The sequence below is a fragment of the Leucopleurus acutus genome, assembly GCF_964270905.1.
Source record: "Leucopleurus acutus genome assembly, chromosome: 4".
NCBI lineage: Eukaryota > Metazoa > Chordata > Mammalia > Artiodactyla > Delphinidae > Leucopleurus > Leucopleurus acutus.
This window is the reverse complement of record NC_139146.1, coordinates 91,196,253-91,208,694: the sequence shown is the minus strand read 5'-3', so window position 1 is coordinate 91,208,694 and position 12,442 is coordinate 91,196,253.

Genomic DNA, 12,442 nt, shown 5'->3' with positions numbered 1-12,442 from the left:
AGCTTGCAAAGGAAATCTGCACTAAAATGAAGTCTCACTGCCCCCCGGTCAAAAGGGCCATCTGAAAAAAGTGTAAAATCCAGAAAGGCAGTATAGTCCATGGAGAACTGGGAGCCTTGTTATGCTGATGGGCGGGATGTAAATTGCCAACAGCCACTGAGGAGAAGTGTATGGTGTTTCCTGAAACATCCAAAAAACAAAGCAACAGAGCCTAGGGCACTTCCACTTATGGTCCTATAGCTTAGGGAAATTAAAATCCAAAAGACACAGCCACCCCAAAGTTTGGGCCGGCTCTGTTTACAAGAACCTCGTTTATGGTACAAGTTCAATATCACAGAAAGCGAAAAATGGATAAAGAAGTTGTGGTACTTACGTACAATGCAATATCACTCAGCAATGAAATCTATGTCATCAGGCCCGTAGCAGCATAATGAGTAGATTCAGGTACGATGATTCTAAGTGAAATAAGTCACACAGAAAAAGAAACATCATAAGATATCACTACTACACGGAATGTAAATTTGGCCAGACAAGAACTGAATTACAAAACAGAACAGGGCCTCAAATGTAGAAAACCAACTTATGCTTGCTTAAGGGGAAAGGTGAGTTGGGGTGCTTCATAAAACCAGAGATTGAAATTAGCACAGATACCGTTCCATAAGCCAAATATGTAATAGACAAGAGCTACTCCTTGCTCAACGAAGTGGACTCAACACCCCATATTAAACGACTAAGAATATACCTGACTAGTAAGAATCTTAAAACCTATGGATTTATATGTCTCCGAAAGAGAATCAAGCGTGTGTACAGCGGCATAAGCGCAGCAGTGATAGGATTGGTGAGGTTCGGTGAGCAAATGCAGACCCTTTGAAGTCATATTGCATGGTACCCATTCCATGGGTCTCAACTCTCCAGGTTTAAGGGATTCTTCCTTCAGCTAAAACATGCATGTGGAACCCAGAGTATGATCCACTGTGTGATCGGAAAACGTGTTCAAATGTGTCTCAGTTTTCGTCCCCTGGTACTCGGGTGCAACATTCCAGATGCTTTACTAACACTCTCCCCACTTGGAATGTCAGTGACTTTAACCTCCTGTTTGGCCCAGTTTGCAATTTCTGTGGAAAATGAACAGGAATAGGGAGAACCAATGACAGACTAGGTGGAGGTGTCCGGACGGGCAAATTTAACTCTCATTTCCCACCAGGAAGAGGTATTAACCAAAGGCTCAGCGTGCCATGCCGGAACCACACTAGGGCCCGAAGCAATCCTGCGGTGTTGCGGCCAGCTCACAAGAAAGCGAGTTGAAGAAAGGAGCTCAGGGGCACTGTAATTCACAAACCTGCAGAGTTATAAATGACAGCTATCTTCCAAAAATATATTGAAGGAAGGCTGCCAAGAGGACTTGAAAGCGGGGCAGAATTGCAGGAAACCGATTTCAGGAGGTAGACTGGAATTGCATGTAAAGCATAGGAAAAGAGGCAGAACTTCGACAATGATGCACTTGGCCAAAAAGGGCGTATGCGTTCTTTCCTGAATATATTCAGGAAAAAACGCATATGCCCTTTTTGGCCAACCAAGCAAGCTTGCAAAGGAAATCTGCACTACAATGAAGTCTCACTGCCCCCCGGTCAAAAGGGCCATCTGAAAAAAGTGTAAAATCCAGAAAGGCAGGACAGGCCATGGAGAACTGGGAGCCTTGTTATGCTGATGGGCGGCATGTAAATTGCCAACAGCCACTCTGGAGAAGTGTATGGTGTTTCCTGAAACATCCAAAAAACAAAGCAACAGAGCCTAGGGCATTTCCACTTATGGTCCTTTAGCTTAGGGAAATAATAATCAAAAAGACACAGCCTCCCCAAAGTTTGGGATGGCTCTGTTTACAAGAACCTCGTTTACGGTACAGGTTCAATATCACAGAAAGCGAAAAATGAATAAAGAAGTTGTGGTACTTACGTACAATGCAATATCACTCAGCAATGAAATCTATGTCATCAGGCCCGTAGCAGCATAATGAGTGGATTCAGTTACAATGATTCTAAGTGAAATAAGTCACACAGAAAAAGAAACATCATAAGATATCACTACTACACGGAATGTAAACTTGGCCAGACAAGAACTGAATTACAAAACAGAACAGGGCCTCAAATGTAGAATACCAACTTATGCTTGCTTAAGGGGAAAGGTGAGTTGGGGTGCTTCATAAAACCAGAGATTGAAATTAGCACAGATACCGTTCCATAAGCCAAATATGTAATAGACAAGAGCTACTCCTTGCTCAACGAAGTGGACTCAACACCCCATATTAAACGACTAAGAATATACCTGACTAGTAAGAATCTTAAAACCTATGGATTTATATGTCTCCGAAAGAGAATCAAGCATGTGTACAGTGGCATAAACGCAGCAGTGATAGGATTGGTGAGGTTCGGTGAGCAAATGCAGACCCTTTGAAGTCATATTGCATGGTACCCATTCCATGGGTCTCAACTCTCCATGTTTAAGGGATTCTTCCTTCAGCTAAAACATGCATGTGGAACCCAGAGTATGATCCACCGTGTGATCGGAAAACGTGTTCAAATGTGTCTCAGTTTTCGTCCCCTGGTACTCGGGTGCAACATTCCAGACGCTTTACTAACACTCTCCCCACTTGGAGAGTTGGTGCCTTTAACCTCCTGTTTGGCCCAGTTTGCAATTTCTGTGGAAAATGAACAGGAATAGGGAGAACCAATGAGAGACTAGGTGGAGGTGTGTGGACGGGCAAATTTAACTATCATTTCCCACCAGGAAGAGGAATTAACCAAAGGCTCAACATGCCATGCCGGAACCAAACTAGGGCCTGAAGCAATCCTGCGGTGTTGCGGCCAGCTCACAAGAAAGCGAGTTGAAGAAAGGAGCTCAGGGGCACTGTAATTCACAAACCTGCAGAGTTATAAATGACAGCTATCTTCCAAAAATATATTGAAGTAAGGCAGCCAAGAATAGTTGAAAGCGGGGCAGAATTGCAGGAAACCGATTTCAGGAGGTAGACTGGAATTGCATGTAAAGCATAGGAAAAGAGGCAGAACGTCCAGAATGATGCACTTGGCCAAAAATGGCGTATGCGTTTTTTCCTGAATATATTCAGGAAAAAACGCATACGCCCTTTTTGGCCAACCAAGCAAGCTTGCAAAGGAAATCTGCACTACAATGAAGTCTCACTGCCCCCCGGTCAAAAGGGCCATCTGAAAAAAGTGTAAAACCCAGAAAGGCAGGACAGGCCATGGAGAACTGGGAGCCTTGTTATGCTGATGGGTGGTATGTAAATTGCGAGCAGCCACTCTGGAGAAGTGTATGGTGTTTCCTGAAACATCCAAAAAACAAAGCAACAGAGCCTAGGGCACTTCCACTTATGGTCCTATAGCTTAGGGAAATTAAAATCAAAAAGACACAGCCACCGGAAAGTTTGGGACGGCTCTGTTTACAAGAACCTCGTTTACGGTACAATTTGAATATCACAGAAAGCGAAAAATGGATAAAGAAGTTGTGGTACTTACGTACAATGCAATATCACTCAGCAATGAAATCTATGTCATCAGGCCCATAGCAGCATAATGAGTGGATGCAGGTACGATGATTCTAAGTGAAATAAATCACACAGAAAAAGAAACATCATAAGATATCACTACTACACGGAATGTAAACTTGGCTACACAGGAACTGAATTACAAAACAAAACAGAGTGTCAAATGTAGAAAACCAACTTATGCTTGCTTAAGGGGAAAGGTGAGTTGGGGTGCTGCATAAAACCAGAGATTCAAATTAGCACAGATACCGTTCCATAAGCCAAATATGTAATAGACAAGAGCTACTCCTTGCTCAACGAAGTGGACTCAACACCCCATATTAAACGCCTAAGAATATACCTGACTAGTAAGAATCTTAAAACCTATGGATTTATATGTCTCCGAAAGAGAATCAAGCGTGTGTACAGTGGCATAAACGCAGCAGTAATAGTATTGGTGAGGTTCGGTGAGCAAATGCAGACCCTTTGAAGTCATATTGCATGGTACCCATTCCATGGGTCTCAACTCTCCATGTTTAAGGGATTCTTCCTTCAGCTAAAACATGCATGTGGAACCCAGAGTATGATCCACCGTGTGATCGGAAAACGTGTTCAAATGTGTCTCAGTTTTCGTCCCCTGGTACTCGGGTGCAACATTCCAGACGCTTTACTAACACTCTCCCCACTTGGAGAGTCGGTGCCTTTAACCTCCTGTTTGGCCCAGTTTGCAATTTCTGTGGAAAATGAACAGGAATAGGGAGAACCAATGAGAGACTAGGTGGAGGTGTCTGGACGGGCAAATTTAACTCTCATTTCCCACCAGGAAGAGGAATTAACCAAAGGCTCAGCATGCCGTGCCGGAACCAAACTAGGGCCTGAAGCAATCCTGCGGTGTTGCGGCCTGCTCACAAGAAAGCGAGTTGAAGAAAGGAGCTCAGGGGCACTGTAATTCACAAACCTGCAGAGTTATAAATGACAGCTATCTTCCAAAAATATATTGAAGTAAGGCAGCCAAGAATAGTTGAAAGCGGGGCAGAATTGCAGGAAACCGATTTCAGGAGGTAGACTGGAATTGCATGTAAAGCATAGGAAAAGAGGCAGAACGTCTACAATGATGCACTTGGCCAAAAAGGGCATATGCGTTTTTTCCTGAATATATTCAGGAAAAAACGCATATGCCCTTTTTGGCCAACCAAGCAAGCTTGCAAAGGAAATCTGCACTACAATGAAGTCTCACTGCCCCCCGGTCAAAAGGGCCATCTGAAAAAAGTGTAAAACCCAGAAAGGCAGGACAGGCCATGGAGAACTGGGAGCCTTGTTATGCTGATGGGCGGGATGTAAATTGCCAGCAGCCACTCTGGAGAAGTGTATGGTGTTTCCTGAAACATCCAAAAAACAAAGCAACAGAGCCTAGGGCACTTCCACTTATGGTCCTATAGCTTAGGAAAATTAAAATCAAAAAGACACAGCCACCCCAAAGTTTGGGACGGCTCTGTTTACAAGAACCTCGTTTACGGTACAAGTTGAATATCACAGAAAGCGAAAAATGGATAAAGAAGTTGTGGTACTTACGTACAATGCAATATCACTCAGCAATGAAATCTATGTCATCAGGCCCGTAGCAGCATAATGAGTGGATTCAGGTACGATGATTCTAAGTGAAATAAGTCACACAGAAAAAGAAACATCATAAGATATCACTAACACACGGAATGTAAACTTGGCTACACAGGAACTAAATTACAAAACAGAACAGGGTGTCAAATGTAGAAAACCAACTTATGCTTGCTTAAGGGGAAAGGTGAGTTGGGGGGCTGCATACAACAAGAGATTGAAATTAGCACAGATACCGTTCCATAAGCCAAATATGTAATAGACAAGAGCTACTCCTTGCTCAACGAAGTGGACTCAACACCCCATATTAAACGCCTAAGAATATACCTGACTAGTAAGAATCTTAAAACCTATGGATTTATATGTCTCCGAAAGAGAATCAAGCGTGTGTACAGTGGCATAAACGCAGCAGTGATAGGATTGGTGAGGTTCGGTGAGCAAATGCAGACCCTTTGAAGTCATATTGCATGGTACCCATTCCATGGGTCTCAACTCTCCATGTTTAAGGGATTCTTCCTTCAGCTAAAACATGCATGTGGAACCCAGAGTATGAACCACCGTGTGATCGGAAAACGTGTTCAAATGTGTCTCAGTTTTCGTCCCCTGGTACTCGGGTGCAATATTCCAGACGCTTTACTAACACTCTCCCCACTTGGAGAGTCGGTGCCTTTAACCTCCTGTTTGGCCCAGTTTGCAATTTCTGTGGAAAATGAACAGGAATAGGGAGAACCAATGAGAGACTAGGTGGAGGTGTCTGGACGGGCAAATTTAACTATCATTTCCCACCAGGAAGAGGAATTAACCAAAGGCTCAACATGCAATGCCGGAACCAAACTAGGGCCTGAAGCAATCCTGCGGTGTTGTGGCCAGCTCACAAGAAAGCGAGTTGAAGAAAGGAGCTCAGGGGCACTGTAATTCACAAACCTGCAGAGTTATAAATGACAGCTATCTTCCAAAAATATATTGAAGTAAGGCAGCCAAGAATAGTTGAAAGCGGGGCAGAATTGCAGGAAACCGATTTCAGGAGGTAGACTGGAATTGCATGTAAAGCATAGGAGAAGAGGCAGAACGTCCAGAATGATGCACTTGGACAAAAAGGGCGTATGCGTTTTTTCCGGAATATATTCAGGAAAAAACGCATACGCCCTTTTTGGCCAACCAAGCAAGCTTGCAAAGGAAATCTGCACTACAATGAAGTCTCACTGCCCCCCGGTCAAAAGGGCCATCTGAAAAAAGTGTAAAATCCAGAAAGGCAGGACAGGCCAAGGAGAACTAGGAGCCTTCTTATGCTGATGGGCGGGATGTAAATTGCCAGCAGCCACTGTGGAGAAGTGTATGGTGTTTCCTGAAACATCCAAAAAACAAAGCAACAGAGCCTAGGGTATTTCCACTTATGGTCCTATAGCTTAGGGAAAGTAAAATCAAAAAGACACAGCCACCCCAAAGTTTGGGACGGCTCTGTTTACAAGAACCTCTTTTACGGTACAAGTTGAATATCACAGAAAGCGAAAAATGGATAAAGAAGTTGTGGTACTTACGTACAATGCAATATCACTCAGCAATGAAATCTATGTCATCAGGCCCGTAGCAGCATAATGAGTGGATTCAGGTACGATGATTCTAAGTGAAATGAGTCACACAGAAAAAGAAACATCATAAGTTATCACTACTACACGGAATGTAAACTTGGCTACACAGGAACTGAATTACAAAACAGAACAGGGTGTCAAATGTAGAAAACCCACTTATGCTTGCTTAAGGGGAAAGGTGAGTTGGGGTGCTAAATACAACAAGAGATTGAAATTAGCACAGATACCGTTCCATAAGCCAAATATGTAATAGACAAGAGCTACTCCTTGCTCAACGAAGTGGACTCAACACCCCATATTAAACGCCTAACAATATACATGACTAGTAAGACTCTTAAAACCTATGGATTTATATGTCTCCGAAAGAGAATCTAGCGTGTGTACAGTGGCATAAACGCAGCAGTGATAGGATTGGTGAGGTTCGGTGAGCAAATGCAGACCCTTTGAAGTCATATTGCATGGTACCCATTCCATGGGTCTCAACTCTCCATGTTTAAGGGATTCTTCCTTCAGCTAAAACATGCATGTGGAACCCAGAGTATGATCCACCGTGTGATCGGAAAACGTGTTCAAATGTGTCTCAGTTTTCGTCCCCTGGTACTCGGGTGCAACATTCCAGACGCTTTACTAACACTCTCCCCAATTGGAGAGTCAGTGCCTTTAACCTCCTGTTTGGCCCAGTTTGCAATTTCTGTGGAAAATGAACAGGAATAGGGAGAACCAATGAGAGACTAGGTGGACGTGTCTGGACGGGCAAATTTAACTCTCATTTCCCACCAGGAAGAGGAATTAACCAAAGGCTCAGCATGCCGTGCCGGAACCAAACTAGGGCCTGAAGCAATCCTGCGGTGTTGCGGCCAGCTCACAAGAAAGCGAGTTGAAGAAAGGAGCTCAGGGGCACTGTAATTCACAAACCTGCAGAGTTATAAATGACAGCTATCTTCCAAAAATATATTGAAGGAAGGCTGCCAAGAGGACTTGAAAGCGGGGCAGAATTGCAGGAAACCAATTTCAGGAGGTAGACTGGAATTGCATGTAAAGCATAGGAAAAGAGGCAGAACGTCCAGAATGATGCACTTGGCCAAAAAGGGCGTATGCGTTTTTTCCTGAATATATTCAGGAAAAAACGCATACGCCCTTTTTGGCCAACCAAGCAAGGTTGCAAAGGAAATCTGCACTACAATGAACCCTCACTGCCCCCCGGTCAAAAGGGCCATCTGAAACAAGTGTAAAACCCAGAAAGGCAGGACAGGCCATGGAGAACTGGGAGCCTTGTTATGCTGATGGGCGGGATGTAAATTGCCAGCAGCCACTCTGGAGAAGTGTATGGTGTTTCCTGAAACATCCAAAAAACAAAGCAACAGAGCCTAGGGCACTTCCACTTATGGTCCTATAGCTTAGGGAAATTAAAATCAAAAAGACACAGCCACCCCAAAGTTTGGGACGGCTCTGTTTACAAGAACCTCGTTTAAGGTTCAAGTTGAATATAACAGAAAGCGAAAAATGGATAAAGAAGTTGTGGTACTTACGTACAATGCAATATCACTCAGCAATGAAATCTATGTCATCAGGCACGTAGCAGCATAATGAGTGGATTCAGGTGCGATGATTCTAAGTGAAATAAGTCACACAGAAAAAGAAACATCATAAGATATCACTACTACACGGAATGTAAACTTGGCTACACAGGAACAGAATTACAAAACAGAACAGGGTCTCAAATGTAGAAAACCAACTTATGCTTGCTTAAGGGGAAAGGTGAGTTGGGGTGCTGCATACAACAAGGGATTGAAATTAGCACAGATACCGTTCCATAAGCCAAATATGTAATAGACAAGAGCTACTCCTTGCTCAACGAAGTGGACTCAACACCCCATATTAAACGCCTAAGAATATACCTGACTAGTAAGAATCTTAAAACCTATGGATTTATATGTCTCCGAAAGAGAATCAAGCGTGTGTACAGTGGCATAAATGCAGCAGTAATAGTATTGGTGAGGTTCGGTGAGCAAATGCAGACCCTTTCAAGTCATATTGCATGGTACCCATCCATGGGTCTCAACTCTCCATGTTTAAGGGATTCTTCCTTCACCTAAAACATGCATGTGGAACCCAGAGTATGATCCACCGTGTGATCGGAAAACGTGTTCAAATGTGTCTCAGTTTTCGTCCCCTGGTACTCGGGTGCAACATTCCAGACGCTTTACTAACACTCTCCCCACTTGGAGAGTCGGTGCCTTTAACCTCCTGTTTGGCCCAGTTTGCAATTTCTATGGAAAATGAACAGGAATAGGGAGAACCAATGAGAGACTAGGTGGAGGTGTCTGGACGGGCAAACTGAACTCTCATTTCCCACCAGGAAGAGGAATTAACCAAAGGCTCAGCATGCCGTGCCGGAACCAAACTAGGGCCTGAAGCAATCCTGCGGTGTTGCGGCCAGCTCACAAGAAAGCGAGTTGAAGAAAGGAGCTCAGGGGCACTGTAATTCACAAACCTGCAGAGTTATAAATGACAGCTATATTCCAAAAATATATTGAAGTAACGCAGCCAAGAATAGTTCAAAGCGGGGCAGAATTGCAGGAAACCGATTTCAGGAGGTAGACTGGAATTGCATGTAAAGCATAGGAAAAGAGGCAGAACGTCCACAATGATGCACTTGGCCAAAAAGGGCGTATGCGTTTTTTCCTGGATATATTCAGGAAAAAACGCATACGCCCTTTTTGGCCAACCAAGCAAGCTTGCAAAGGAAATCTGCACTACAATGAAGTCTCACTGCCCCCCGGTCAAAAGGGCCATCTGAAAAAAGTGTAAAACCCAGAAAAGCAGGACAGGCCATGGAGAACTGGGAGCCTAGTTATGCTGATGGGCGGCATGTAAATTGCCAACAGCCACTCTGGAGAAGTGTATGGTGTTTCCTGAAACATCCAAAAAACAAAGGAACAGAGCCTAGGGCACTTCCACTTATGGTCCTATAGCTTAGGGAAATTAAAATCAAAAAGACACAGCCACCCCAAAGTTTGGGACGGCTGTGTTTACAAGAACCCCGTTTACGGTACAAGTTCAATATCACAGAAAGCGAAAAATGGATAAAGAAGTTGTGGTACTTACGTACAATGCAATATCACTCAGCAATGAAATCTATGTCATCAGGCCCGTAGCAGCATAATGAGTGGATTCAGGTACGATGATTCTAAGTGAAATAAGTCACACAGAAAAAGAAACATCATAAGATATCACTACTACACGGAATGTAAGCTTGGCTACACATGAACTGAATTACAAAACAGAACAGGGTGTCAAATGTAGAAAACCAACTTATGCTTGCTTAAGGGGAAAGGTGAGTTGGGGTGCTAAATACAACAAGAGATTGAAATTAGCACAGATACCGTTCCATAAGCCAAATATGTAATAGACAAGAGCTACTCCTTGCTCAACGAAGTGGACTCAACACCCCATATTAAACGCCTAAGAATATACCTGACTAGTAAGAATCTTAAAACCTATGGATTTATATGTCTCCGAAAGAGAATCAAGCGTGTGTACAGTGGCATAAACGCAGCAGTAATAGTATTGGTGAGGTTCGGTGAGCAAATGCAGACCCTTTGAAGTCATATTGCATGGTACCCATCCATGGGTCTCAACTCTCCATGTTTAAGGGATTCTTCCTTCAGCTAAAACATGCATGTGGAACCCAGAGTATGATCCACCGTGTGATCGGAAAACGTGTTCAAATGTGTCTCAGTTTTCGTCCCCTGGTACTCGGGTGCAACATTCCAGACGCTTTACTAACACTCTCCCCACTTGGAGAGTCGGTGCCTTTAACCTCCTGTTTGGCCCAGTTTGCAATTTCTGTGGAAAATGAACAGGAATAGGGAGAACCAATGAGAGACTAGGTGGAGGTGTCTGGACGGGCAAATTTAACTCTCATTTCCCAACCAGGAAGAGGAATTAACCAAAGGCTCAACATGCCATGCCGGAACCAAACTAGGGCCTGAAGCAATCCTGCGGTGTTGCGGCCACCTCACAAGAAAGCGAGTTGAAGAAAGGAACTCAGGGACACTGTAATTCACAAACCTGCAGAGTTATAAATGACAGCTATCTTCCAAAAATATATTGAAGTAAGGCAGCCAAGAATAGTTGAAAGCGGGGCAGAATTGCAGGAAACCGATTTCAGGAGGTAGACTGGAATTGCATGTAAAGCATAGGAAAAGAGGCAGAACGTCCACAATGATGCACTTGGCCAAAAAGGGCGTATGCGTTTTTTCCTGAATATATTCAGGAAAAAACGCATACGCACTTTTTGGCCAACCAAGCAAGCTTGCAAAGGAAATCTGCACTACAATGAAGTCTCACTGCCCCCCGGTCAAAAGGGCCATCTGAAAAAAGTGTAAAATCCAGAAAGGCAGGACAGGCCATGGAGAACTGGGAGCCTTGTTATGCTGATGGGCGGGATGTAAATTGCCAGCAGCCACTCTGGAGAAGTGTATGGTGTTTCCTGAAACATCCAAAAAACAAAGCAACAGAGCCTAGGGCACTTCCACTTATGGTCCTATAGCTTAGGGAAATTAAAATCAAAAAGACACAGCCACCCCAAAGTTTGGGACGGCTCTGTTTACAAGAACCTCGTTTACGGTACAAGTTGAATATCACAGAAAGCGAAAAATGGATAAAGAAGTTGTGGTACTTACGTACAATGCAATATCACTCAGCAATGAAATCTATGTCATCAGGCCCGTAGCAGCATAATGAGTGGATTCAGGTACGATGATTCTAAGTGAAATAAGTCACACAGAAAAAGAAACATCATAAGATATCACTACTACACGGAATGTAAACTTGGCTACACAAGAACTGAATTACAAAACAGAACAGGGTGTCAAATGTAGAAAACCAACTTATGCTTGCTTAAGGGGAAAGGTGAGTTGGGGTGCTGCATAAAACCAGAGATTGAAATTAGCACAGATACCGTTCCATAAGCCAAATATGTAATAGACAAGAGCTACTCCTTGCTCAATGAAGTGGACTCAACACCCCATATTAAACGCCTAAGAATATACCTTACTAGTAAGAATCTTAAAACCTATGGATTTATATGTCTCCGAAAGAGAATCAAGCGTGTGTCCAGCGGCATATATGCAGCAGTGATAGAACTAGTGAGGTTCGGTGAGCAAATGCAGACCCTTTGAAGTCATATTGCATGGTACCCATTCCATGAGTCTCAACTCTCCATGTTTAAGGGATTCTTCCTTTAGCTAAAACATGCATGTGGAACCCAGAGTATGATCCACCGTGTGATCGGAAAACGTGTTCAAATGTGTCTCAGTTTTCGTCCCCTGGTACTCGGGTGCAACATTCCAGACGCTTTACTAACACTCTCCCCAATTGGAGAGTCAGTGCCTTTAACCTCCTGTTTTCCCAGTTTGCAATTTCTGTGGAAAATGAACAGGAATAGGGAGAACCAATGAGAGACTAGGTGGAGGTGTCTGGACGGGCAAATTTAACTCTCATTTCCCACCAGGAAGAGGAATTAACCAAAGGCTCAGCATGCCGTGCCGGAACCAAACTAGGGCCTGAAGCAATCCTGCGGTGTTGCGGCCAGCTCACAAGAAAGCGAGTTGAAGAAAGGAGCTCAGAGGCACTGTAATTCACAAACCTGCAGAGTTATAAATGACAGCTATCTTCCAAAAATATATTGAAG